Below are 27,911 nucleotides of genomic sequence, written 5' to 3'. Positions count from 1 at the left end.
GCTCTTTAAGATGTTTTCGTTAAAATCTCCCACCATTATAATTGTGTTACTGAGGACGTCCAGCCGATCCAGTAACCTGCCCAGGTTTTGAAACAATAAAGACTTTGGATAACATGGTGGGCGATAAATGACGGCTATCACTACGTTCAGGTTGTTACACAGGCACACCAAACACTCCAGATTACAATCGGGTACCTGCACAATGTCACAGTCCAAATGGCCTACAGTGTATAAGCCCACTCCACCATGTTCTAGATGCTGTAGCTCTAACAATTTGGGGTTGCTGCTACTGTAACACAAGGCTCGAGGGCGGCTGTGGAAAACGTAGCCGTCAATCTGGACGGCGTCTGATGACGACTGTGCAGTGAGCCACGTTTCTGTGACGGCAATACAGGTAGGCTGTAAATGCCGCGTGCAAGACGCCAAGTCCACCAGGTGGCGGCTTAAATTTTGAACGTTCATCAAGTACAGGGAGAAACTGTGTGTACTTGATGAAGGCTTTGGCTGCTCAATCAAAAATGGAGGCATGCTGTCCACGGCCTCCTTGATGGCGTCTTTGCAGTAGATGACCTTCTCTTTAAAACCTTGGATGATCAGTCCAGACAAAGTCCTGACGCGACTCAGCGCCACGTACGCCTGCCCGGGTGCAAACACCCTCTTTAAACAAACCACGGCCCGGTCCACCGTCAACCCCTGCACCTTATGCACCGTACAGGCCCAGGCCAGCTTGAGAGGGAACTGACGGCGCAAACCTCCACGCTTGGTGGCCTTCTCCTCCTGCGGCTCAATGGCAGTAGAATGTGGGCATTCTACTGACGCGTGTGCACGTTGTTTCCTCCTCGCCAAGCCAATTCTCTCCTCGTCAAATCTGACAAAAACTGTGAGAGGAAACTTTGCGTTCTCTCTCAACTCAATATGAGTGACCGTGCCACACGCTCCATTGACCAGGCCATCCTCCACGTCCACGTTCTTGCACAACATGACGCGCGCGTTCTTCGCCAAACACAGACTCTCCTGTAATGACGTGTCCGACGCGCGACTGTGATGCCCTGCAATCAGCTCCAACTTGCCGGTCCTACTATTGTTCATGTAGTCCTGGGCCTCTATGGTGATGAAGTCAGGACAAACCTCAAACAGCTGCTTCAGATTGTGCTCACTGACTTGTGCGTTGGTGGGGAAAATATGCAAGGCAGAGCTCTCCTCGCCGGTCTCGCGCGACTTCAACAGTTGAACGTCACTGTCTAACATGGGGGTGTCCTTGGAGCGCACTCTCAACCTGTTCAGCAGGCCTGCAAACACGCCATCCTTCTGCCTAACCACGGTGTGCAGCTGCACCACACTGAAGTTCACCCACAGGTCCACACCTACCTGACTGCGATACAGCGGCTTCCCTTTAACGGGAGGCAGCTGGTAGAAGTCCCCGACCGCGATGATGCTGACGTTACCAAACGGGGAAAAGTCTCCCGTCTGCTTCAACTGCCTCAAACGACCATGGACGTACGCCAACAGATTGTGATCAACCATACTGATCTCGTCAATGATGAGGATTTGGACGTGACTAAATTTTGCTCTCAGAGAGTTTACTTTATCTTCCCCTAAAGGAACGTAAGGTAAGCCAGAGTGTTTGCCAATACTCAGCGTGTGGTGGATTGTGGCTGCATTTAAATTGTAAGCAGCGATGCCCGTAGGCGCGGCTAACAAAACAGAAATCCCGTCTGGTTGAGGACAAAGTGTGGACAATAGTCTCCCTGCTTCGTACTGAATAGCCCTGATCAAATGAGACTTCCCCGTGCCAGCACCACCCGTCACAAACACATGCAAAGGCTTGGGGTTCTTCCCCATCACCTTTTCCAAACACCACTGCCTAACCTGGTAGAACACGGCCATCTGTGTCTCGTTCAAAGACCTAACCAGAGACAAACCCTCGCTCCGAGACAAGATGCACCGGTTCCTCTCTAACTGTGCGACCTGTTTAGCTCCAACAACTAAATCTGGAACGTTCTCCTGCACGTCCAGTAGCTGCTCATCCGGGATCTCTCCTCCCTGCTGCTGCCGTCCCTCTTCTAGACATTCACGGCGTTCTACCTCCTGTTCAGGACAGAGTGCACCCCAAGCGTCCTCCTCGCCCCCCTGGAGCTGCTCAGCTATCTCCTGAGCCTCCTCTAGCTCAGCACAGTCCACCTCGAACCTGGCCCTGTTCTGGTCTACCACCGACTTCACCGAATGGACGGAACCATCGTGGAACGTCACCTGTCCGTTGTTATAGAACTGAGCAAAGAGCTCAAAGCCTTCAGGTTTGAGCTCTGAGTCAGTTCTATAAGGAAGGAAGAGCTGCAACAAACTCTGGAAATGAGCCTCCTCCTGCTTCTCTAAGTTGAACCTCATGTAACGGACGACGGCAAACTGAGATCGCGTTCTCCTCAAGATGAAGCCCAAATCGTTCCTCAAGGGGATTCTCTTCTCAGACTTTTCGTTCTTGGAGAGAACACGATACTCCGACGCAAACGTGGCTATACACATGTCCTCGAAGACATCACCGCCGGGCCTGCACTTGAACTTGTCCACTAGACTGGTCATCCACATGTCTTCCGTCCTCAGCTCATGTGACGCCGCCCTCTGTTTTAACACGCTGAGGGGTAAACTCATCTTCACTATGTTGGAGCCGGTGGGGATGAAAACCACCTTCCTAGAACACTCCTTCAGATGCATGTTCGTTAGCCTATACACCGCCTCCTGCGCACAAACGTCCCTGTTGTGTAAATATACACTGCCCAGCTTCTTCAGAGCTTCTCTAGCAGAGAGATTCCCTTGTTTGGTTGCTTCTTTTTGTGCATTGCTCAATAAAAGGCCAATCTCTCTCTCTGCTTTCGTAATGTACGATATAATATATATGACTACGGCGTAGGCGTCGGTGATATAGCTAAGGTCCATGTTGGCGTTCCAGCACTTCAACAACTGCTTACTGTGCTGATTGACCCAGACCTCTTCAAGCCCTCTCCTATACACCACGGTGGTCTTCTTCTCTACCCTCCTGTAGGCCATCTCCATAACGTCCTGGTTGATGTCCAGACTCTGAAAAAACTGCTCAGTGCTAGCAAAGTGGACCTCACCTTCTGCTGCCGCTCTAACTGCACACTTGATCCCTTCCAGAACCCTCTGAGCTACTTCTTTTGGCATGCCGCTCTGGTCCTCAAAACATTTACACACTGGCTTGTCTTCTGAATCAGGATCCTTCTCGGCCTCCTGTGACTGGTTTTTGTCACATTTGCATTCCTTTTTCCTGCAAATGAACGTTCTAGCAGTCACGGGTTTGGGGAAATTGAAACGACACGTGGTTTTGTTCTTCCTACACGTCTTAGAGTGTCGTTTAGAATGCGTTTGCACCGATGACACAATGTCCAATAATTGGTCATCGTCTGTGGGCAGCTCACATGACACGTATCGGTCGATGAACTGCACCACCTCCTCATCTGTGTTCTTACTAATTTGGGGAGCGCCCTCGATCCAGAACAAACAGTGAACATGAGGAGAGCCGCGCTGCTGGAACTCAACACGATAGAAGTAGTCAACGATTTTGCCAATTGGTTGACAAGGAGCCATAAGAACCTCTTTCAGAAAACAATGCCACCTGTAATCAAACATCCTGGCTGCTGTAACTGGATTACGACGCAACAACTCGCACCTCTCCGCCCACTCTAAATCCTCCGCCGTCTGCGACCTGCCCTCCTGTCTAAGGATGCTGGTCAGGAGGTTAGTCCAGCGCATGTCCGCAGACGAAAATGAAACAAACCAAGTAGGAATCCCTAACTGACGGAGAGCAGCCATGATGTCTCTCTGAGCGCCCTGCCAAAACGCCGGAGTACCTCTAATAGGTCGCAAAAACCTGTAACCGTCGTCGAACTCTAGAAGCCTCTTCAGAGCCTCCTCGTCCATCAGCATGCGCTGATTAATCCTCCTAGACGCCTGACCTCCTTTACCCTTACGCAACGCCACGGAAATGCTAGAAACCACCTGCTCTAACTCGGACATGTACTGAGCAAAAAATATGTATTCAACATTACTCGCAAAACGACCGTCGGCATTCATGATCCTGTTATTTAAATATCGAGACAACGTCAAATGATTCAACCGCAAATCATGGAAGGTCTTAGTACCTGACGGGAACAAGACGGGGAAACATTTAGCTTCGTTTGTCTTGTCAGAGAGCAACTTAACTGGACTGTTGCCCTCTGCAGGCGCAATGTTGACTATGTCTTCAAAATACTGGTCTAAAGCTTCCTGACCAATGTCAACAGGCATGAGACAAGTGTCCTGAAACATGCAGTGCTGCTGTCTGTCATGTAACATTTCATCTTGGACTACGTCTGCTGGTTCTACCTCTACAGCTTCTTCCTCATCCTTCACCTCATCATCCTCCTGGTGGGTCACCTCTTCCTCAACTTCACCCTCCTCTTCCTCACCAGCTACCCTTGTCTCTTCCTCTTCCTGCTGCCTACAAAACTCATTGACCCACTCTTCATTGAACTCAATGTCTCTATAGTAGCTGTTGGTCCTCTTTAGATAAGCTAGCGCCTGTCTCACACGTAATGCGTCTACAAACTGGTACTCATAATGACCCTTGTAAGTTAACTTACGCTTTAACTTGACCTGTAGCAAAGACCCTTCCATACTCGATCTCGGTAACACATTACTGGTCTGAACAATGTTGGCTGGTACACAGGTGACCGGCCCATGCACCCCGTTCTGACCCCCCTTAGGCAAAGCCAAAACCTTCATGAAGGGGATATGTAAAGCTACCAGGTGCTGCTCTATGCTGTTTAAACATCCCAGTTCTGCAGGAATGGGATCTAACTTCAGGTTATTGATCCAGCATTCAGCTGGCATCTCACCTTTACCAACCTTACCATGGCAAGTGTAGCAGATCCACAGCTGGCCTCTAGAGGGCACCAGCCGGCACGGCACAGCACACTCCTCATTACAGGTGTGTAAATAGTCGTCACTGATGCACCGTCCTGCTACACGAGCCGACGCCTCACTACGATAAGCCTGCCTGTCACAACTCAGCACCTGGTACTTAAACAATAATCTCTGACAAACACAACAAACAAACTCTGGTCCATCTCGAACCTTCTCTAAAAACTGAGCCATGACAAAACTAAAGTCATGTGACCTCTCCTGCTTCTGCTTCCTGGTCAACCGTACACGACTCTTCACCTTCTGCCTCTGGTCTGCACTGCTGTGGTATTTTTTACTGCCCTTGCCTTTGACCCTCTGCCTATGGTCTACACTGCCAGCATATTTTATTCTGCTCAGGTCTTTCATCCTCTGCCTATGGTCTACACTGTCCTGATATTTTTTAATGCTCCTGTCTTTAACTGTCTGCCTATGATCTGCACTTTCATATTTTTTTCTGCTCAGGTCTTTAACTTTCTGTCTATGGTCTACACTGTCAGCATACTTTTTTCTGCTCAGGTCTTTAACTTTCTGTCTATGGTCTACACTGTCAGCATATTTTTTTCTGCTCAGGTCTTTAAGTCTTTGTTTGTACTCTAGCCTACCATGATACTTGCATTTAAGAATTTCTCTCCATTTTAATACATTCTCCCTATTCTGCATGCTTTGTCTATACCTAGTTAAACTCCGCTCTATAACCTTCTGCCTGTAATGAATGTTATGTTTATACCTATTTAAAGTCCGCTCTTTAACGTTCTGTCTATACAGTACATTTTGTTGGTATGTACTGAAATGCCTCCCTTTCACCCTAACTCTGAGCGATGTATTTTGACTATAATTCCGATCACTCTGAGATGCTAAAGCCTCATCATGTATCTCTACACCCTCATCTGATCCTACACTCTCATCCTCAGATCCCCCCACATCTAAACCTAGCTCCTCTCTCACGCTACACCTCAAGTTGTACCCTGTCACTTCTCTAACTTTACAGTAACCGTAACAGCAGCGCAGACCAGGCTCAGAAACACACACAACATTTTCAAAATGGCTGCCCTGACTATTCTCTAAGTAGATGGCCTGTCCTGACAAACCCTGACTAGTGCAGCTGTACTTTATCCACCGACCATCCATAAAAGTAAAAATATCAACTCCCAAACAATCTGCTGCTCCCTGAATCTCCATCTCTGTGGCCCAAGTGCCCACGGATCTCATCCTGGACTGCTGGACGTATTCAGAGACTGAAGAATACTGGCTCCTCAAAAGACTGTGGTACCTCCTGGCCTCCTTCTCTAACGCCTTACACACAGTGAGCCTAATGCTGCGATGCTGCCTCTGGGAACCACTCACAGCCTGAGCGATGGCTCGGAAGAAGCAGTTCCCATCAGCCACTACTTTCTCGTTCCTACACGGAGCACCTAGCGAACCAACCCGTGTGGACAGGGGACCACCGACCTTCACGTAATCTACCTTCAAACGTGAACACAAAGCCCTACACACCTCCACATCTAGAGGACGGAAGACCAGCTCCTCATTCCTCACCGAGCTAATAAACTCTACGTCTGAGTCGACCTCGCTAACGTCGTATCGCCTAGATTTCTTTGACCTGCGAGTGCCAAAAGAAACCTTTCTCTTCGTGCCATCAACAACTGATTCTGCAGTGGAACCGCTACTGAGCTCGCTGGAGAATGTCTGCACAGAAACAGCCGACAGGGCTGGACTGGCAGCACAAACCTCAGCCAGTGTCCTGCCCCCTGGTGGTGGAGGAGAACTCATCACAGCGACGTGACTCTCCACACAAACACCAGGCGGCGCTGGACGAGCAGCACAAACCTCAGCCCATGTCCTGCCCCCTGGTGGTGGAGGAGAACTCATCACAGCGACGTGACTCTCCACAGAAACACCAGGGGGCGCTGGACCGCCACCCCCACTGATGACGATGCCAGCCAGCTCAAACAACTTCTCCGGTAAATCAAAGCACTCGGCCAAACCAAGGATGTAGCGGTGCAGGTCGTCAAGACAAGCAAACTGCAGAACCACGCTGGTACCGTTCTCGAGTGGCAAACCAAGGTTGCTCCGTGAGTGACTGTCCACCACGGCGAACCGTCCATCCTCACAGATGATGGCAGAAGTGTTAGTACACATCGTCAGGAGACACATGTTGTGCTCACTGAAGATCTCCTTCAGTCCGTTTAGCAGACTGAAGGTCACCCTGGCGTCGATTGAGGGTCCTTCGTTCACGCCTATCGTACCCGACACCTCCTCACCACGAGTTAAACCAAAATCCTGCTCGCCTACCGTAACCACCTCGGGCAATTGGGACACGTAAAGAAATCCTGTAGGGTCTGTAATCAACTTCTTGTGCTTTAGATCTGAATACAGCCTGTCGCCTAAGATGACAGTGCGATCCAGATCACGCCTCTCCCATGAAAACACGCTCTGGACTGTATGTCTGGCCAAGCTGGCTGCAGCTATGGCCATGCACTGCACGCTGCGATCAAAACCACCGTTTGACTGGCTAAACGATCCCTGTACGACCTTTGTCAGTCTAGTCCCTGTCTGAGGGTCGGTCACTACTGCCACTGCAGCAGAGGGCGACTCCAACCTCACCGCACCAACCTCAACAACTGACTGGCCTGACAATGAACCACGAGAAACAGGAGGGAGAAAAGGAGACTTAGCTTTAGCTGGAGACCGGGTTCCCTTCCGGATGGTGGACTCGGTCGGCACGGCGGGACAGGCAGCGGGAACGTCCACCACCACCTCCGGCACCACCTCCTCCCGGGACTCCTGCGCCGACGCCTCCCCCTGACACAAAGATGAGACGAGAGAAAATGAGCAAAGGTTATTCGGGTGCTCTGCAAACAAACTGCACTGTGAGCTAACGTGCCAACGTGTGCTAGCTGAGCCACACGGCGTATCAAAACGTGGACTGACCTGCTTCACTGCTGGGCCGGACGGAGAAGCAGCCACGGTCTTCCGGACAGGCGACGGTGTTGCCGGTGCCTACAAAGAACAAAACATCTCTCACTTATTAATTTCCTCAGTCCGACTCCCTCCACGTCAATAAAGCGCACGTCAATCAGGTGTGTAAATACCAACCTGCCGCTTCCTCCGTGGAACGGCTTTGGGCCGACGCACCCGGCGGGGGCTCTGGAGAGAGAAAAAACAGTGTTTGGTGAACGGCGGTCTTCACGTGTGGTCGTCCACAGTGCGTACGAGTGTGTGGTGTCTCACCTGGCCAGCTGGTGGCCCAGCAGGGCCGTCGGAACCAGAAGAAGGCGAGACCTTCTCCATGGCCTCCAACATGGCCCCGCTGAACCACACCGGGTTGGACGGGAGGGCAGGCCGTCGGAGCACAGATGATCCAGCCTTTGAAAAACACAAGACAAGACTGAGTTGGTTTTTGGTCCCACAAAAGGCCACAAACCTCCAATCACAGGACGACTGAGAAAAACACATTACCATTCGCCCTTGTCCAACCGTCGTCCACTCCCAAGGGTTGGTGCGACGGGGCACGGGGACCGTTCCCGTCACCACCACCCTGGGAGCCACCCGAGCACGCGGCGGTGTCCGGGGAGACACCGGGCGCTCGGGCGGAGGTGCCAGCTGCTGGACGCTAGCGTCCCACAGCAGCTGCACCAGGACCGGCATCCCGTCGGAGTCGCTCAGGTGGATCTAGGAAACCAGTGAAGACACGTCAGAAACTTCACCACACGTGCGTGTCACACGTGACAGAAAACAAACTCCTCCCACAACAAAATGTGCTGTACTTACACCGTCGTGGCACCACAGCTCCAACCGACTCAGTGGGAGGTCCTGCGCCACAGACACGAAGGGCACCCCTGACGGACAAACAGAGAAAAACAAACACGCGTCAGGAATTTAATCTTACCCATACAGTGACACACATAAAAATAAATAAATAAATAAAAAAAAAAAACAAAACAAAAAAAAAATTCAAAACAAGATCATGGAATGGCGAGACCAGTAAAGATGCAACCATCAACTTACCCATGCGCACTGCGACGCGGTGGTACTCCTGGACCAGCAGCCGCTGCACCACAGGCTCCACGTTCAAGCGCCCAGGGAATTCGAGCACGAAAACCTCGGGGGGGAAACAACAACATTCAAGTGTTATTAACGTCATTCAAGCTTTCTCCTCTCAGAAGCGTTCACACAACAACAAGAAGGAATAAATCAACACACCTTGGGCCAGCGACTGCAGACCGTAGCCAGGAGGTCGGCGAAGTCCACCGCCGCCTCACCGATGGTCCTGCTGGCCGTCAGGTTGTTGCTGGGGGCCAGCAGACACACGGCGTCCGGGGTCCAGGGGAGGACCGTGTGCTGCACCTCCGTCCTCAGCTGGCTGGCCGCGGCACCTGGAACAGACAGGAAAGCAAAACTAACCTGCCCCTCCGGAATGGCCACGAAGCCGTCCACCACGCCCCTCAGGTGAGAGTCCCCGATGACGAACACGGTCTGGGGAACAGGGGACAAAGTTTTTTTAACAGAGACATCAGCCACGGCTCCTTACAGCTGGCAAGGCAAGAGACACACAAGGCAAGACCAACTCCTACCTTCTTCTCCGGGTCCCGGGGAGGAGTGACCAAGCGTCGGGACTTCTTGGTAAGCTCCGACACCGGCCACTTCCGCACGCGATGCCGGAGCCCCGTGCCACGGCCTGTCGAGACACAGGTTCAAAGCAGAGGGTGTAAACAAGACGTGCACTTTACATATGTGAAGATGTACGTGGGCTCAACATGGAAAACGTCTTATACGTACGAGGCAGGAACTCCGGGACGGCCGGCTCGGCCCTCCACTCCGCCTTCTCCGCCCTCTCCTTCAGGGCCCGAGCCAGACGGTGGGTCTTCTTACGGGGCATCTGGAATCAATTCAACAACAAAACACTTTAGTTCAACATCCTCAAAGCAGAGAGACAGACGAGTGACTGATTCCATCATACTTACAAACCGCATCCATTTACACACTTAGAGGCTGGAGCTGCTGGAAAACAACTGTGTGTGTGTGTGTGTGTGTGTGTGTGTGGGGGGGGGTGTGGATGTGTCTGTGTGTCTCTGTGTGTGGCTATATGTGTCTGTGTGTGTGTGTGTGTGTGTGTGTGTGTGTGTGGGGGGGAGTGGGTGCGTGTGTCTGTGTGTGGGGGGGGTGTGTGTGGGAGTGTCTGTGTGTGTCTATGTGTGTGAGTGTTTGGGTCTGTGGGAGTGTGTGTGTGTGTGTGTGTGTGGGTCTGTGGGAGTGTGTGTGTGTCTGTGTGTGGGTGTGCGTCTGTGTGTGTGTGGGTGTGTGTGTGGGAGTGTCTGTGTGTGTGTGTCTGTGTGTGTGTGGGGGTGTGTGTGGGAGTGTCTGTGTGTGTCTCTATGTGTGTGTGTGTGTGTGTGTCTGTGTGTGTATCTATGTGTGTGTGTCAGTGTGTGTGTGTGTGGGTGTGTGTGTGTGTGTGTGGCTGTATGTGTCTGTGTGAGGGAGTGTGTGTGTGTCGGTGTGTGTATCTATGTGTGTGTGTGTGTGAGTGTGAGTGTGTGTGTTACAGTCACAGAGCCTCTCTAAACATCTCCAGCTACACACACATGAGCACAAGCAGACTATTTTCTTCTCCACACAACAAAGCAGCATCCTAATTGAATGTCTGCTGGCTTAGAGAGCAAGGTCATGACCTCTGACAACACACAGACAGGGAGACACACATGATTGAGGACAAGTCGTCCACGGATGACGTTCCAGCATTTGTTGTTGTTTTTTAAATGTTGCTACTGTAGGAGCTCTGCAGCTTGTTAATGTGGGAAGTTGCTCTTATGTTCTGGGCATGAACGTCTCTACACCGTTACAACATATATTAGTACTGATACACATGTCAAAACTCCTGCATTTGAAACCACACAGTGTTTTTAAACCAGGGTTTAAAGTCCCACCATTGTGACTGCTAATGACGTCATGGTGCTGCTCTGAGTCACATGTCAGTCCAATAGGAGAGTGCACAACATTTAACATGGAGCAGTTCAGAGGAGGACAACATGAGCACACACTCTAAGAAGCCATCAAAACATGCTGTATGGCACCAAAATCAACACTGTGGCCACTGGAGGAGCCCCTCAGCTCTGGAAATGATCACACAGCAGGCTGAAGACATGTTAACCAGCACCTGAACGCATCACTCACTGCAGCATCTATGAAGCTGTTTTCACTTTACGGCTCCTGGTTATGTCAAATTCAGTGTGTCTCTCTGTGTGCTTCAGTGTGTGTGCGTCTGTGTGTGTGCTTCAGTGTGTGGGTCTCTGTGTGTGCTTCAGTGTGTGGGTCTCTGTGTGTGCTTCAGTGTGCGTCTGTGTGTGGGTCTCTGTGTGTGCTTCAGTGTGTAGGTCTCTGTGTGTGCTTCTGTGTGTGGGTCTCTGTGTGTGCTTCTGTGTGTGGGTCTCTGTGTGTCTCTCTGTGTGTGCTTCAGTGTGCGTCTGTGTGTGTGCTTCAGTGTGTGGGTCTCTGTGTGTGCTTCAGTGTGTGGGTCTCTGTGTGTGCTTCAGTGTGCGGGTCTCTGTGTGTCTCTGTGTGTGTGCTTCAGTGTGCGTCAGTGTGTCTCTCTGTGTGTGCTTCAGTGTGCGGGTCTCTGTGTGTCTCTCTGTGTGTGCTTCAGTGTGCGGGTCTCTGTGTGTCTCTCTGTGTGTGCTTCAGTGTGCGGGTCTCTGTGTGTCTCTCTGTGTGTGCTTCAGTGTGTCTCTCTGTGTGTGCTTCAGTGTGTGGGTCTCTGTGTGTGCTTCAGTGTGCGGGTCTCTGTGTGTGCTTCAGTGTGCGGGTCTCTGTGTGTGCTTCAGTGTGCGTCTGTGTGTGGGTCTCTGTGTGTGCTTCAGTGTGCGTCAGTGTGTCTCTGTGTGTGCTTCAGTGTGCGGGTCTCTGTGTGTCTCTCTGTGTGTGCTTCAGTGTGTGGGTCTCTGTGTGTGCTTCAGTGTGCGTCTGTGTGTGGGTCTCTGTGTGTGCTTCAGTGTGTCTCTCTGTGTGTGCTTCAGTGTGCGGGTCTCTGTGTGTGCTTCAGTGTGTGGGTCTCTGTGTGTCTCTCTGTGTGTGCTTCAGTGTGTGGGTCTCTGTGTGTCTCTCTGTGTGTGGGTCTCTGTGTGTCTCTCTGTGTGTGGGTCTCTGTGTGTCTCTCTGTGTGTGCTTCAGTGTGTGGGTCTCTGTGTGTCTCTGTGTGCTTCAGTGTGTGGGTCTCTGTGTGTCTCTCTGTGTGTGCTTCAGTGTGTGGGTCTCTGTGTGTGCTTCAGTGTGTCTCTCTGTGTGTGCTTCAGTGTGCGTCAGTGTGTGCTTCAGTGTGTGGGTCTCTGTGTGTCTCTCTGTGTGTGCTTCAGTGTGTGGGTCTCTGTGTGTCTCTCTGTGCGCGCTTCAGTGTGCGGGTCTCTGTGCGCGCTTCAGTGTGCGGGTCTCTGTGCGCGCTTCAGTGTGCGGGTCTCTGTGCGCGCTTCAGTGTGCGGGTCTCTGTGCGCGCTTCAGTGTGCGGGTCTCTGTGCGCGCTTCAGTGTGCGGGTCTCTGTGCGCGCTTCAGTGTGCGGGTCTCTGTGCGCGCTTCAGTGTGCGGGTCTCTGTGCGCGCTTCAGTGTGCGGGTCTCTGTGCGTGCGTCTCTGTGTGCGTGCTTCAGTGTGTGGGTCTCTGTGTGCGCCTGTCTCTGTGTGCGCGCGCCTGTCTCTGTGTGTGTGCGCGCCTGTCTCTGTGTGTGTGCGCGCCTGTCTCTGTGTGTGTGCGCGCCTGTCTCTGTGTGTGCGCGCGCCTGTGTCTGTGTGCGTTCAGTTTCGACACAGGACTATATGAACATCACAATGACTCGGCATTTCTCAGGCCTTTTACGCACATTTTTCACCAAATATGTTAAAAACCAAGGCGGCAAAACGAGAATGATTTCAGGAAAAAGCCGTACTAATGCAGAACCAATGACGAGAACCAATTTCTGTTCAGTTTGGACGACTTATATGAACTTCACAATGCAATGACGCAGTGTTTCAGTGAGGCCCTCCTCAGGCCTAGGGCGTGGCGCCAGCGCCTCAAGAGGGCCTTTTGCACACATTATTTTACGCACATTATTCACCAAATATGTTCAAAACCAAGGCAGCAAAACGACAAGGCCCGAGGCCTGGCCCACTGAAACACTGCGTCATTGCATTGTTAAGTTCATGGGCGCTGGGCCTCAGGTCTTGGGCCTATAATTGTGAGGCCCCGGGCGTCACAATTATAACTTTTCACATCACTCAGAGGCCCACTGAACTTCATAACGCCAAAACCAAAGCAGCAAAACGATAATTGTTCCAGTACAAACATTTGAGAGTATTTTCACATATTCTCAGGAGGGGTGGGGGCCAGCTTCACATAATACACCTGATTGAGGCTGCGGCCTAGCAGCTAACTGCTTCACACAAGTCATAAAACAACACAATTTTAACTTTTCACATCACTCAGAGCACATAGAAAACTTCCCCCAATATCAGGAACCACTTTAAATAAAGTTCACTTGGAAAACAGGGACTTTTTCCACATCTTCAAAATTTCAACACACAGAATGTTCTAGAAGGACTCACCTCCGCTCTCCAAGTTTGGTCAAAACGGTGAAAATACAACCGATGAAAAACTCTGGATGAAGAAAAAACACGAATCCAACGACGTCCTCCGGTCCTCAAATCCAAAAAAGTGGAAAATATAAAATCTTCTACCTATGGAAAAAAAGCACGGCTCTCTAGCTCACGTAATATGAGAAAAGAGGACGATTGTGGGGCGGTGTCTCAATTTATAGTTCTGACGAACGCTGACATTGACCAATAAGACGCGGAGAATTTGCGCGGGCTTCGAAATGTGATTGGCCAGGACAACTGTCAGTCATCAGATGGGCGATGTTAGCGTTCGTTGCTAACACAACAAGAGCAATGCTACGATAAAAAAGCCGGTCTCGGAGCGTCTACAAACATCACCAGCGCACAGCCACTCACCCTGGAGATGTAGAATGAAACGCTGGGCGTCCTCTGGAGTTTAACATTAAGTTCAAGGTTATATTAGTCCCGGAAGACCTCAAGCTAACGCTAACGGCTAGCGCCGGAGCACAGCCAGTGCGCAGCTAGCATGAGCAGCCTGGTGACGTCACTCTGCCTCAGTACAAGCGGCTCATCACTAAAACTTTTGTTTTGTTCTGCTTTAGTGGGAAGAAGTCACTTTATATGCAGAGACTGTCTCATTGACTCACTCTTTCCTACACTGTCTATCAAAGTAAACATTTTATTTTATATATATACACACTACTTATTTTATTCATTTACATTTTAGTAACTATTCATTTCTGCCCCACAACCAGTATTGAGTTTGTTTAATCTTAATTATATTTGTGGAATTGATTAAAAAAAGGCAACATTTGTAAAAACCACTGTTTCACGTCTGATAAATCAGATTTTTGTGGAGAAGCACATCCTCTTCACTCTTCAGCCGGTGGAAATCCTCTTGTCCTCGTGGTTCCGTGTCCTCGCGTCATACACGTCCAACGCTGCTTCCTGGCTCCCACAGAGACTCCCATTTCAACTGAAAACCACCATCATAACACTCAGTGACACTCCAGCTCAAACCTAAATGTAGTGATGTCATCACCAAGCTTGTGAACAGGCCAAATTGCCAGCCCCTCATTGTAATCACATCTGCTGTTCCTGGAAGAGACCTGAAGCCTGCAGGACCCACTGTGGACACCCCTGGAATAAAGCTGGTTTCTTGTCACCGGTGAAGTGCCGTTGAGCCAGAACAGCAGTGAAAGGTGCTCACAGCCTCCTCTTCTCAGCACCAAACATCAACAAACACATTTTGAGTGACGTGTTGAAGCTTGAACAAAGGTCAGAGACAGACACACAGTCTAGATCACTTTATTCTCATGTTGGACACTCAGTTTGCTACATTGACATCTCTGTCAAGTGTTCAGCATTAACATCAATGTTTGCTATGATCTGGAAGCATTCAGCCCAAACATCCTCATAATAATGTACAAATACATGTGACATCCTCCGTGTTTGTCTTCAGGGACTAATAAAATAGACTCATCATTCAGCGTCAGCTTGATGACTTCCTGCTGTTTCATATATTTAGTGACACAGCCATGCACTGATTTACACACTTGAACCAGGACCTGTTTACTGTCAATGCAGTGCTTTGACAATTCTTGATACACATTCTGCCTTTGGAGCAAAAAGCAATATTGTCATGGGACAAAGCAGAAAGTTGTTTGCAATCTCAAATGGCTTGGTCGTTGTTCAAATGTGGTTTGTTAAAGACATGAAGCACACATGGTCCTTGTGAGAAGTGAAGAGCAAACAGGGACTGACATCATTGAAAGCTTGGTCAACACCATCTTGAATAGCACTCAGTTGATGGTTCCAGCTGCTGCAGATGGTCACATAGAACACAGGTTACCTGAGTGGAAGGTGGAGGAACAACACTGTGGGTTGGATGTGCCAGTGGACCAGTAGGTTGGGCTGCTGGAGCTCCACCACTGTTGGAAGGACAATCAGAAACAGGACATGGCCGCTTTAGTAGCAACAACATACATTTGACACCAGGAGTTTACAGTGCTTTAGCATTCTTACTAGTGATGCTTCCATCCACTGGAAGCATCACTAGACTCATGTCTGCCGTGTGGAATGATTTGACGCTACAGGAGGAGAAAAGTTCAACGGCCGAGTGCAACTTTTGTCAAAGCGCCGTCTCCAGAGGAGGACACGTCCAGCACCCAGCTGCTGAAGCAGAGAGGAGAGGACAAGTTCATTTAGAGCATCTTTTCACATCATCAAACAAATCCTGGTCCCCGAGGCTTTCAACAATGTTCTTTTTGACTCGCTCCATGGGGGGCCATGAGGTTCACCATCTCACCTGACAGAACCAGCAGGCTAGCAGACAGCTTCTTCCACAGAGCAGCACTTTACTGAAGTCTCACCCTGAAACCTGTTAAACACCTTCATGTCATATAATGTCTACATCATTTCTAGCAACAGCAACTACACACTGTTCCCTATTGATGGATTATTTATATATGTCAGTGTGTATGTGTAGGTAATATCTCTTACTGGCAATTCTGGTTGGATGCTAAACTGCATTTCGTTACATTTGTAATGACAACAAGTTGAATCCATCAATCAATACATCACACATGAATTAATAGATTAGAATTAGATTAGATTAGAAGCTTTTATTGTCATTGTACAATAAATTGCACAACGAAATTACGGTGTAGCTAAAAACACACAGTAGACACACAATAAACACAGCAGCCATTCTCACATTCAGCATTCATTCATCTCAGCAGACGCACCATATATACAGAATAACCTAAACATTCACACACACATTCAGCTCTCACACAGTCCCGCTCACACACACCCAAGAACATAGTGCAGTAATGTAAAAAGTTAAAAGAAACGACCGATAATAAGTTATGTAAAATACCAATGTAGCTGCCTGAGGTACCTTGGCTAATAAGTATGTGCGGTTGAGCACAAGGTGCCTGTTATTGCACAGTAATATGGAGTTTGATGTATTGCACACAGTATGAGGTAGATAGTCTGAGGTAGTAGTGTTGAACTGTTCAGTGCCGTATATAATAGCATATAATCTCACCAAGTTTCAGCTGCTGGATGTATTGTGTATTTACACGTCTGCTTCTTTGTAGTACAATGAAGTTGTTCTGGTTGAGAGCCACAGCTTCATCATTCATGTTTCATGTACAAAGCATGAATTTAAATGTTCATGATCATATTCTAGCTACAGGTGAAACAGGTGAAACGTGCATTCATCATCCTCTCACCTGGATAAACAATCCGCGGTCATAATCAGTATTTGTGACTTTACGACGGCTCGCGGTGGCTTGTTAATAATTACAGCACACGTTTCTTGATGCAGTTCATCACTTTCTTACCGCTATGACGTGACGCTCCACAGTGTTCTGAACCTCCTGGCTCCGTCACTCTCCTGCTCCTCCACGGCATGTAGCAGCGACACCGGAGTGTTTCAGTCCCTCGGCCGCAGACTAGAGTTTCTCCCACCTGGATCCGATGTCCGCGTCTTTCAGGAACAAAACTCTGAACTGTTAAACGTTCGACTCAAACTGGGACGTGTCACTGCCGGTGTGACGTCACATCCGGTTCCTGCTCCCAGACGCGATTCAGGCGCCATCTTGGTCAGGTCACCCGCCGCCTCTGATGCATTGATTTGTATCGTGGGAGACGTAATCCGCCTGTAAGAATCATTACTCTCCTAATTTCCACACACGAAAATATGATGGTTAATGCTGAATTGCTTTGTGTTATGTTTTTGGGACTTTTTTGATGACTGATGTATGATGTGTCAATTTAATCCATGTCTCATGTCTACTTTTACAAACAGACAGACAGAGACTCAGAGACATAGGGCCCTTACATACACACCAACAGTGTACACACACACACTCACACCTACAGACAGAAAGACAGACAGACACTCACTCACTCACTCACTCACTCACTCACTCACTCACTCACTCACTCACTCACTCACTCACTCACTCACTCACAGACAGACAGACAGACAGACAGACAGACAGACACTGACTCTCACACTCACAGACAGACAGACAGATCCACTCACTCACTCACTCACTCACTCACAGACAGACAGACAGAAAGACAGACACTCACTCTCACACTCACTCACAGACAGACAGACAGACAGACAGACAGACAGACAGACAGACACTCACTCTCACACTCACTCACAGACAGACAGACAGACAGACAGACAGACAGACAGACAGACAGACAGACAGACAGACAGACACTCACTGTCACACTCACAGACAGACAGACAGACAGACAGATCCACTCACTCACTCACTCACTCACTCATTCACTCACTCACAGACAGACAGACAGACACTCTCACACTCACTCTCACACTCACTCTCACACTCACTCACTGACTCACTCTCTCACAGACAGAGAGACAAGGCCCTAAGGCCCTCAAATTCATGTTGGTGCATGTTTTTGAAAAACCTTTATTGTGCCATAAGTGCAGTGTCATTCACACTAGAATTGAATTGAGACCATTTTTGGGATCGGGGCCACCTGGGGAGTACCACACTGAGATTTTCAGGTGGATCCGCTAGCTTGCGGCGTAGCATGCCCGTTAGCATGCTAGTAAACATTGTCCGATTGAGCCGAAATTTGGTAGGTAGCCTAATGGGGTTGCTGCGATCACAAATCACTAGCTAATTAGCTGGTTTTGACGCAGTTTTTTCAAAATCAAAGTCATAAAAAATTTTTTTTTTTTTTTTTTTTAATATTTAAGCAAATATTTTGAACCGTTCATAGCCACCCCCCCGACGGGCAGTCTCGAGGTCCCGACCAATGCTGCTTGCAGCTTTAATTTTAATTACTTTTATTTTGAAAAAAACGGCTGAAAACCAGCTAATTATGTAGTGATTCATGACCGCAGCGGCCCCATTAGGCCACCTACCAAATTTCAGCTCAATCGGATAATGTTTCTTAGAATGCTAACGGGCTTGCTAGCCCTATGAGATCCTGAAAATGTCACTGAGATGCTCCCCCTCCCCCTCCCCCGGTCCCCGGAGCAGGATTGCGCAATCCTGCTGTAGATTTTCACAGCAGGTGCACGTCACTTTGATCATTAAGTGTGAGAGCTAGAGTGGGAGAGATATTTTCATAATTCCAAGATGTCGCAAACAACTGCTCTGAATCCATAGTTATCGGGGGAGTATGTGGATAAAAATACCATACTTTTGTAGGAATTTTTGTCCTCTTTCAGACGGTGTGGGTGTGGAAGCAGTCAGAGGTAAAGTGTGGACACCAGGGGGCGCTGTTTGGCAGGAACGGCAGATTTGGCTCCATCCACTATAGTGTTAAGATTTCGGACGAGAAAAATGTTACTGTGTCGCTTTAACTCGTCATTCTGGGGACTTGTTTTGGAATTTTCCCCACATATGTTACATCCTCTTGTTCGGCAGGGTCTCGTGGGCGTGGCGATGCCCTCGGTTTGTGGCTGAGAGTCACGGTTTGCAAACAGTTAAGAGTAGTTCGGGGAGTTAAAAATCGTTGATTTTGGGGGAGAAATTTCGGTTTCCCCATGTTAATGGATGACAGGAGCCAAAAAGGCGATTAGGGGGTGGGGAGCTTGGACGGCTAATAAAAATTAAACTGGACTAGGTAAGAAAAATTCCCTCTAAATTATTGTAGTAAACAATCTCCTCTATTTTTGTATATCTCAATTTAACCGATACGACCTTCGCCCTATGATGGTTTAGATTTTCCGTTTCGGCCTTTTTCTCCCTTTTTTGGGCGAACACCTTACTTTGAAAGGCAAATAGCCGGCTTCCTGTTGGAGTTAGGTCAAAAGTTAGAGCGCGTGAGTCGTAGGGCTCGAGTAGACGAAGAAGTTTCGTATTCGCGACATTTCTGTACGACATTCGTACGGACCGTGGCGGACGATTAAACGTGTCTAGGTGGCGCTAGAGAGCCATTTTTGGATTTTCTCTGAATTTTTTGACGTGATAATATAGATTGCCACACTTTTGACGAGTCTTCCAAATTTGGTGAGTTTTTGAGCGTGTTTAGGGGGTCAAATATGGGATTTAGTCCGTGAAAAAAAATATAATTAAAGCTGCAAGCAGCATTGGTCGGGACCTCGAAATTGCCCATCGGGGGGGTGGCTATGAACGGTTAATTAAAAAAAATATTATTTAAGGAAAAAAAAAAATAAAAAAAAATTAGTACTTTTATTTTGAAAAAACGGCGTCGGAACCAGCTAATTAGCTAGTGATGTGTGACCGCAGCACCCCCATTAGGCAACCTACCAAATTTCAGCTCAATCGAACAATGTTTACTAGCATGCTAACGGGCATGCTATGCCGCAAGCTAGCGGATACACCTGAAAATCTCAGTGTGGTACTCCCCAGGTTGCCCCGATCCCAAATCTGGTCTTACTTCAATTCTAGTGTGAATGACACTGCACTTATGGAACAATAAAGGTTTTTCAAAAACTTCCACCGACATGAATTATATGGCCTCAGGCCAGGCCTCCTACGGAGGTCAGTGTGGGACATGAGACTGACCTGGTGGAGTGCCGGGCCTAGGAGGCCCGGCCTTTGTCGGCGTGAACGAAGGTGTGAATGATGCAATGAAGGTTTTTCACAAACTTTCACCGACATGAATTACATGTCTCAGGCCAGACCTCGTACAGGTTTTGCATGTCCTCATGACAGGAGAACATGAGACATGAGAGTGAGGTCAGGTCACATGAGAGGAACCTGACCTGAGAATGACTGGTGAGGTCACTCTCAGGTCAAACTGCAGGATATGACAGGCTGTCAATCACACAGCAGTGATGAGCCTGAAGCTACAGGAAGCTGCCCATATATGGAGTGATGCACTGACCAATCACAGTGGAGAATTTCACAGCTGCACCGAGCGCGGACACTCTGACGGCAGAGTGAGCCAGAGAGGATTATATTAGAAGATTTTGCAAACAACTGCTCTTAATCTATACTTATCGGGGGAGTATGTGGATAAAAATACCATAGTTTTGTAGGAATTTTTGTTCTCTTTCAGAATGTGTGGGTTTGGAAGCAGTCGGAGGTAAACTTTGGACACCAGGGTGCGCTGTTTGGCGACAACGCCGGATATCTCCCATCAGGATTCAATGTAAAAATGTAGAATGAAAAAAATGTTACTGTGTCGCTTTAACTCGTCATTCTGGGGACTTGTTGTGGAATTTTCCCCACATATGTTACATCCTCTTGTTCGGCAGGGTCTCGTGTACGTGGCGATGCCCTCGGTTTGTGGCTGAGAGTCACGGTTTGCACACAGTTAAGAGTAGTTCGGGGAGTTTTAAATTGTAGATTTTGAGGGAGAATTTTCGGTTTCCCCATGTTAATGGATGACAGGAGCCAAAAAGGCGATTAGGGGGTGGGGAGCTTGGACGGCTAATAAAAATTAAACTGGACTAGGTAAGAAAATTTCCCTCTAGAGTTCAGTAGTAAACAATCTCCTCTATTTTTGTATATCTCAATTTAACCGATACGACCTTCGCCCTATGAGGAGTTAAATTTTCCGTTTCTGCCTTTTTTTCCCTTTTTTGGGCGAATACCTTACATTGAAAGGCAAATAGCCGGCTTCCTGTTGGAGTTAGGGCAAAAGTTAGAGCGCGTGAGTCGTAGGGCTCGAGTAGACGAACAAATTTCGTATTCGCGACATTTCTCTACGACATTCCTACGGACCGTGGCGGGTGATTGCAATTTTCTAGGTGGCGCTAGAGAGCCATTTTTGGATTTTTTGGGAATTTTTTGACGTGAGATTGTGGAGTGCCACACTTTTGACGAGTCTCCCAAATTTGGTGAGTTTTTGAGCGTGTTTAGGGGGTTCGGAGGGCCCGCACTTTTGGCGACGACGAAATCCAAAAGAGACCTGCCGTTGGCTGGGCCTAGGGCCCACCCGTTGGCGAGGTCCCTAATAATTAAAGCTGCAAGCAGCATTGGTCGGGACCTCGAGATTGCCCGTCGGGGGGGTGGCTATGAACGGTTAATTAAAAAAAATGTTATTTAAGCAAAAAAAAAAAAAAAAAAAAATTTGTACTTTTATTTTGAAAAAACGGCGTCGGAACCAGCTAATTAGCTAGTGATTTGTGACCGCAGCACCCCCATTAGGCCACCTACCAAATTTCAGCTCAATCGAACAATGTTTACTAGCATGCTAACGGGCATGCTATGCCGCAAGCTAGCGGATACACCTGAAAATCTCAGTGTGGTACTCCCCAGGTTGCCCCGATCCCAAATCTGGTCTTACTTCAATTCTAGTGTGAATGACACTGCACTAATGGAACAATAAAGGTTTTTCAAAAACTTCCACCGACATGAATTATATGGCCTCAGGCCAGGCCTCCTACGGAGGTCAGTGTGGGACATGAGACTGACCTGGTGGAGTGCCGGGCCTAGGAGGCCCGGCCTTTGTCGGCGGTGTGCGAAGGTGTGAATGATGCCATAAAGGTTTTTCACAAACTTCCACCGACATGAATGTGAGGGCCTCAGGCCAGGTCTCGTACAGGTTTTGCATGTCCTCATGACAGGAGAACATGAGACATGAGAGTGAGGTCAGGTCACATGAGAGTAACCTGACCTGAGAATGACTGCTGAGGTCACTCTCAGGTCAAACTGCAGGATATGACAGGCTGTCAATCACACAGCAGTGATGAGCCTGAAGCTACAGGAAGCTGCCCATATATGGAGTGATGCACTGACCAATCACAGTGGAGAATTTCACAGCTGCGCCGAGCGCGGACACTCTGACGGCAGAGTGAGCCAGAGAGGATTATATTCAAAGATTTTGCGAACAACTGCTCTTAATCTATACTTATCGGGGGAGTATGTGGATAAAAATACCATACTTTTGTAGGGATTTTTGTCCTCTTTCAGAATGTATGGGTTTGGAAGCAGTCGGAGGTAAACTTTGGACACCAGGGTGCGCTGTTTGGCGACAACGCCGGATATCTCCCATCAGGATTCAATGTAAAAATGTAGAACGAAGAAAATGTTACTGTGTCGCTTTAACTCGTCATTCTGGGGACTTGTTTTGGAATTTTCCCCACATATGTTACATCCTCTTGTTCGGCAGGGTCTCGCGGTAGTGGCGATGCCCTCGGTTTGTGGCTGAGAGTCACGGTTTGCAAACAGTTAAGAGTAGTTCGGGGAGTTTAAAATCGTGGATTTTGGGGGAGAATTTTATGTTTCCCCATGTTAATGGATGACAGGAGCCAAAAAGGCGATTAGGGGGTGGGGAGCTTGGACGGCTAATAAAAATTAAACTGGACTAGGTAAGAAAATTTCCCTCTAGAGTTCAGTAGTAAACAATCTCCTCTATTTTTGTATATCTCAATTTAACCGATGCGACCTTCGCCCTATGATGGTTTAGATTTTCCGTTTCGGCCTTTTTTTCCCTTTTTTGGCCGAACACCTTACTTTGAAAGGCAAATAGCGGCCTTCCTGTTGGAGTTAGGTCAAAAGTTGGAGCGCGTGAGTCGTAGGGCTCGAGTAGACGAACAAATTTCGTATTTGCGACATTTCTCTACGACATTCGTGCGGACCGTGGCGGGCGATGAAAAGTGTCTAGGTGGCGCTAGAGAGCCATTTTTGGACTTTCTTGGAATTTTTTTACAAAAACCTCGAATGGAGCGCAGACGTGACGAGCCTCCCAAATTTGGTGAGTTTTCGAGCGTGTTTAGGGGGTGAAAAAGGAGTCAGAGCGCAAAAAATATATAATAATTAAAGCTGCAAGCAGCATTGGTCGGGACCTCGAGACTGCCCGTCGGGGGGGGTGGCTATGAACGGTTAATAAAAAATTATATTATTTAAGTAAAAAAAAAAAAAAAAAAAAAAAATTGGACTTTTATTTTTAAAATGCGGGGTCAAAACCAGCTAATTAGCTAGTGGTTTGTGACCGTAGCGCTCCCATTAGGCCACCTACCAAATTTCAGCTCAATCGGACAATGTTTGGTAGCATGCTAATGTGCATGCTATGCCGCAAGCTAGCGGATACACCTGAAAAGCTCAGTGTGGTACTCCCCAGGTTGCCCCGATCCCGAATCTGGTCTTACTTCAATTCTAGTGTGAATGACACTGCACTTATGGAACAATAAAGGTTTTTCAAAAACTTCCACCGACATGAATTATATGGCCTCAGGCCAGGCCTCCTACGGAGGTCAATGTGGGACGATGGAGTGACCTGGTGGAGTGCCGGGCCTAGGAGGCCCGGCCTTTGTCGGCGGTGTAGAAAGGTGTGAATGACGCAGCACTTATGAAACATGAAAGGTTTTTCAAAAACTTCCACCGACATGAATTTGAGGGCCTTTGTCAGTTGTGTACGGATTACAAAAGGAACCTGGCCTTTAACAAACTGCTGCATAAGCCAGCAGGTCAGCCCATAGAGCAGCACTGTAATGTCCCTGGCTCTCCATGCTGTCAATCACACAGCAGTGATGAGCCTGAAGCTACAGGAAGCTGCCCATATATGGAGTGATGCACTGACCAATCACAGTGGAGAATTTCACAGCTGCGCCGAGCGCGGACACTCTGACGTCAGAGTGTGAGACAGGGAGGATTATATTAGAAGATTTTGCGAACAACTGCTCTTAATCTATACTTATCGGGGGAGTATGTGGATAAAAATACCATACTTTTGTAGGGATTTTTGTTCTCTTTCAGAATGTGTGGGTTTGGAAGCAGTCGGAGGTAAACTTTGGACACCAGGGTGCGCTGTTTGGCGACAACGCCGGATATCTCCCATCAGGATTCAATGTAAAAATGTAGAATGAAAAAAATGTTACTGTGTCGCTTTAACCAAACAGCACCAGGGGGCGCTGTTTGGCAGGAACGGCAGATTTGGCTCCATCCGCTATAGTGTTAAGATTTCGGACGAGAAAAATGTTACTGTGTCGCTTTAACTCGTCATTCTGGGGACTTGTTTTGGAATTTTCCCCACATATGTTACATCCTCTTGTTCGGCAGGGTCTCGTGGGCGTGGCGATGCCCTCGGTTTGTGGCTGAGAGTCACGGTTTGCAAACAGTTAAGAGTAGTTCGGGGAGTTTAAAATCGTGGATTTTGGGGGAGAATTTTATGTTTCCCCATGTTAATGGATGACAGGAGCCAAAAAGGCGATTAGGGGGTGGGGAGCTTGGACGGCTAATAAAAATTAAACTGGACTAGGTAAGAAAATTTCCCTCTAGAGTTCAGTAGTAAACAATCTCCTCTATTTTTGTATATCTCAATTTAACCGATGCGATCTTCGCCCTATGAGGAGTTAAATTTTCCGTTTCTGCCTTTTTTTCCCTTTTTTGGGCGAACACCTTACTTTGAAAGGCAAATAGCCGGCTTCCTGTTGGAGTTAGGTCAAAAGTTAGAGCGCGTGAGTCGTAGGGCTCGAGTAGACAAAGAAGTTTTGTATTCGCGACATTTCTGTACGACATTCCTACGGACCGTGGCGGGCGATTGCAATTTTCTAGGTGGCGCTAGAGAGCCATTTTTGGATTTTTTGTGAATTTTTTGACGTGAGATTGTGGAGTGCCACACTTTTGACGAGTCTCCCAAATTTGGTGAGTTTTTGAGCGTGTTTAGGGGGTTCGGAGGGCCCGCACTTTTGGCGACGACGAAATCCAAAAGAGACCTGCCGTTGGCTGGGCCTAGGGCCCACCCGTTGGCGAGGTCCCTAATTAAAGCTGCAAGCAGCATTGGTCGGGACCTCGAGACAGCCCGTCGGGGGGGTGGCTATGAACGGTTAATTAAAAAAAATATTATTTAAGCAAAAAAAAAAAAAAAAAAAACATTTGTACTTTTATTTTGAAAAAACGGCGTCGGAACCAGCTAATTAGCTAGTGATTTGTGACCGCAGAACCCCCATTAGGCCACCTACCAAATTTCAGCTCAATCGAACAATATTTACTAGCATGCTAACGGGCATGCTATGCCGCAAGCTAGCGGATACACCTGAAAATCTCAGTGTGGTACTCCGCAGGATGCCCCGATCCCAAATCTGGTCTTACTTCAATTCTAGTGTGAATGACGCTGCTCTTATGGAACAATAAAGGTTTTTCAAAAACTTCCACCGACATGAATTATATGGCCTCAGGCCAGGCCTCCTACGGAGGTCAATGTGGGACGATGGAGTGACCTGGTGGAGTGCCGGGCCTAGGAGGCCCGGCCTTTGTCGGCGTAAACGAAGGTGTGATTGATCCAGCAATAAAGGTTTTTCACAAACTCTCACCGACATGAATTACATGTCTCAGGCCAGACCTCGTACAGGTTTTGCATGTCCTCATGACAGGAGAACATGAGACACGAGAGTGAGGTCAGGTCACATGAGAGTAACCTGACCTGAGAATGACTGGTGAGGTCACTCTCAGGTCAAACTGCAGGATATGACAGGCTGTCAATCACACAGCAGTGATGAGCCTGAAGCTACAGGAAGCTGCCCATATATGGAGTGATGCACTGACCAATCACAGTGGAGAATTTCACAGCTGCGCCGAGCGCGGACACTCTGACGTCAGAGTGTGAGACAGGGAGGATTATATTAGAAGATTTTGCGAACAACTGCTCTTAATCTATACTTATCGGGGGAGTATGTGGACAAAAATACCATACTTTTGTAGGAATTTTTGTCCTCTTTAATACTGTCTGGGTTTGGAAGCAGTCAGAGGTAAACTTTGGACACCAGGGGGCGCTGTTTGGCAGGAACGGCAGATTTGGCTCCATCCGCTATAGTGTTAAGATTTCGGACAAGAAAAATGTTACTGTGTCGCTTTAACTCGTCATTCTGGGGACTTGTTTTAGAATTTTCCCCACATATGTTACATCCTCTTGTTCGGCAGGGTCTCGTGTACGTGGCGATGCCCTCGGTTTGTGGCTGAGAGTCACGGTTTGCAAACAGTTAAGAGTAGTTCGGGGAGTTTTAAATCGTTGATTTTCGGCGAGAATTTTCCGTTTCCCCATGTTAATGGATGACAGGAGCCAAAAAGGCGATTAGGGGGTGGGGAGCTTGGACGGCTAATAAAAATTAAACTGGACTAGGTAAGAAAATTTCCCTCTAGAGTTCAGTAGTAAACAATCTCCTCTATTTTTGTATATCTCAATTTAACCGATGCGACCTTCGCCCTATGAGGAGTTAAATTTTCCGTTTCTGCCTTTTTTTCCCTTTTTTGGGCGAATACCTTACATTGAAAGGCAAATAGCCGGCTTCCTGTTGGAGTTAGGTCAAAAGTTAGAGCGCGTGAGTCGTAGGGCTCGAGTAGACGAACAAATTTCGTATTCGCGACATTTCTGTACGACATTCCTACGGACCGTGGCGGGTGATTGCAATTTTCTAGGTGGCGCTAGAGAGCCATTTTTGGATTTTTGGGGAATTTTTTGACGTGAGATTGTGGAGTGCCACACTTTTGACGAGTCTCCCAAATTTGGTGAGTTTTTGAGCGTGTTTAGGGGGTTCGGAGGGCCCGCACTTTTGGCGACGACGAAATCCAAAAGAGACCTGCCGTTGGCTGGGCCTAGGGCCCACCCGTTGGCGAGGTCCCTAATTAAAGCTGCAAGCAGCATTGGTCGGGACCTCGAGATTGCCCGTCGGGGGGGTGGCTATGAACGGTTAATTAAAAAAAATATTATTTAAGCAAAAAAAAAAAAAAAAAAAAATTTGTACTTTTATTTTGAAAAAACGGCGTCAAAACCAGCTAATTAGCTAGTGATTTGTGATTGCAGCACCCCCATTAGGCTACCTACCAAATTTCGGCTCAATCAGACAATGTTTGCTCGCATGCTAACAGGCATGCTAAGCCGCAAGCTAGCCGAGCTGCCTGAAAATGTCTGTTGGGTGCTCCCCAGATGGCCCCGATCCCAAATCTGGTCTTACTTCAATTCTAGTGTGAATGACACTGCACTTATGGAACAATAAAGGTTTTTCAAAAACTTCCACCGACATGAATTATATGGCCTCAGGCCAGGCCTCCTACGGAGGTCAGTGTGGGACATGAGACTGACCTGGTGGAGTGCCGGGCCTAGGAGGCCCGGCCTTTGTCGGCGTGAACGAAGGTGTGAATGATGCATCAATGAAGGTTTTTCACAAACTTTCACCGACATGAATTACATGTCTCAGGCCAGACCTCGTACAGGTTTTGCATGTCCTCATGACAGGACAACATGAGACATGAGAGTGAGGTCAGGTCACATGAGAGTAACCTGACCTGAGAATGACTGCTGAGGTCACTCTCAGGTCAAACTGCAGGATATGACAGGCTGTCAATCACACAGCAGTGATGAGCCTGAAGCTACAGGAAGCTGCCCATATATGGAGTGATGCACTGACCAATCACAGTGGAGAATTTCACAGCTGCGCCGAGCGCGGACACTCTGACGTCAGA

This window comes from Blennius ocellaris (assembly GCF_963422515.1).
Source record: "Blennius ocellaris genome assembly, chromosome: 24".
Classification (NCBI taxonomy): Eukaryota; Metazoa; Chordata; class Actinopteri; order Blenniiformes; family Blenniidae; genus Blennius; species Blennius ocellaris.
This window is presented reverse-complemented; position numbering follows the sequence as displayed.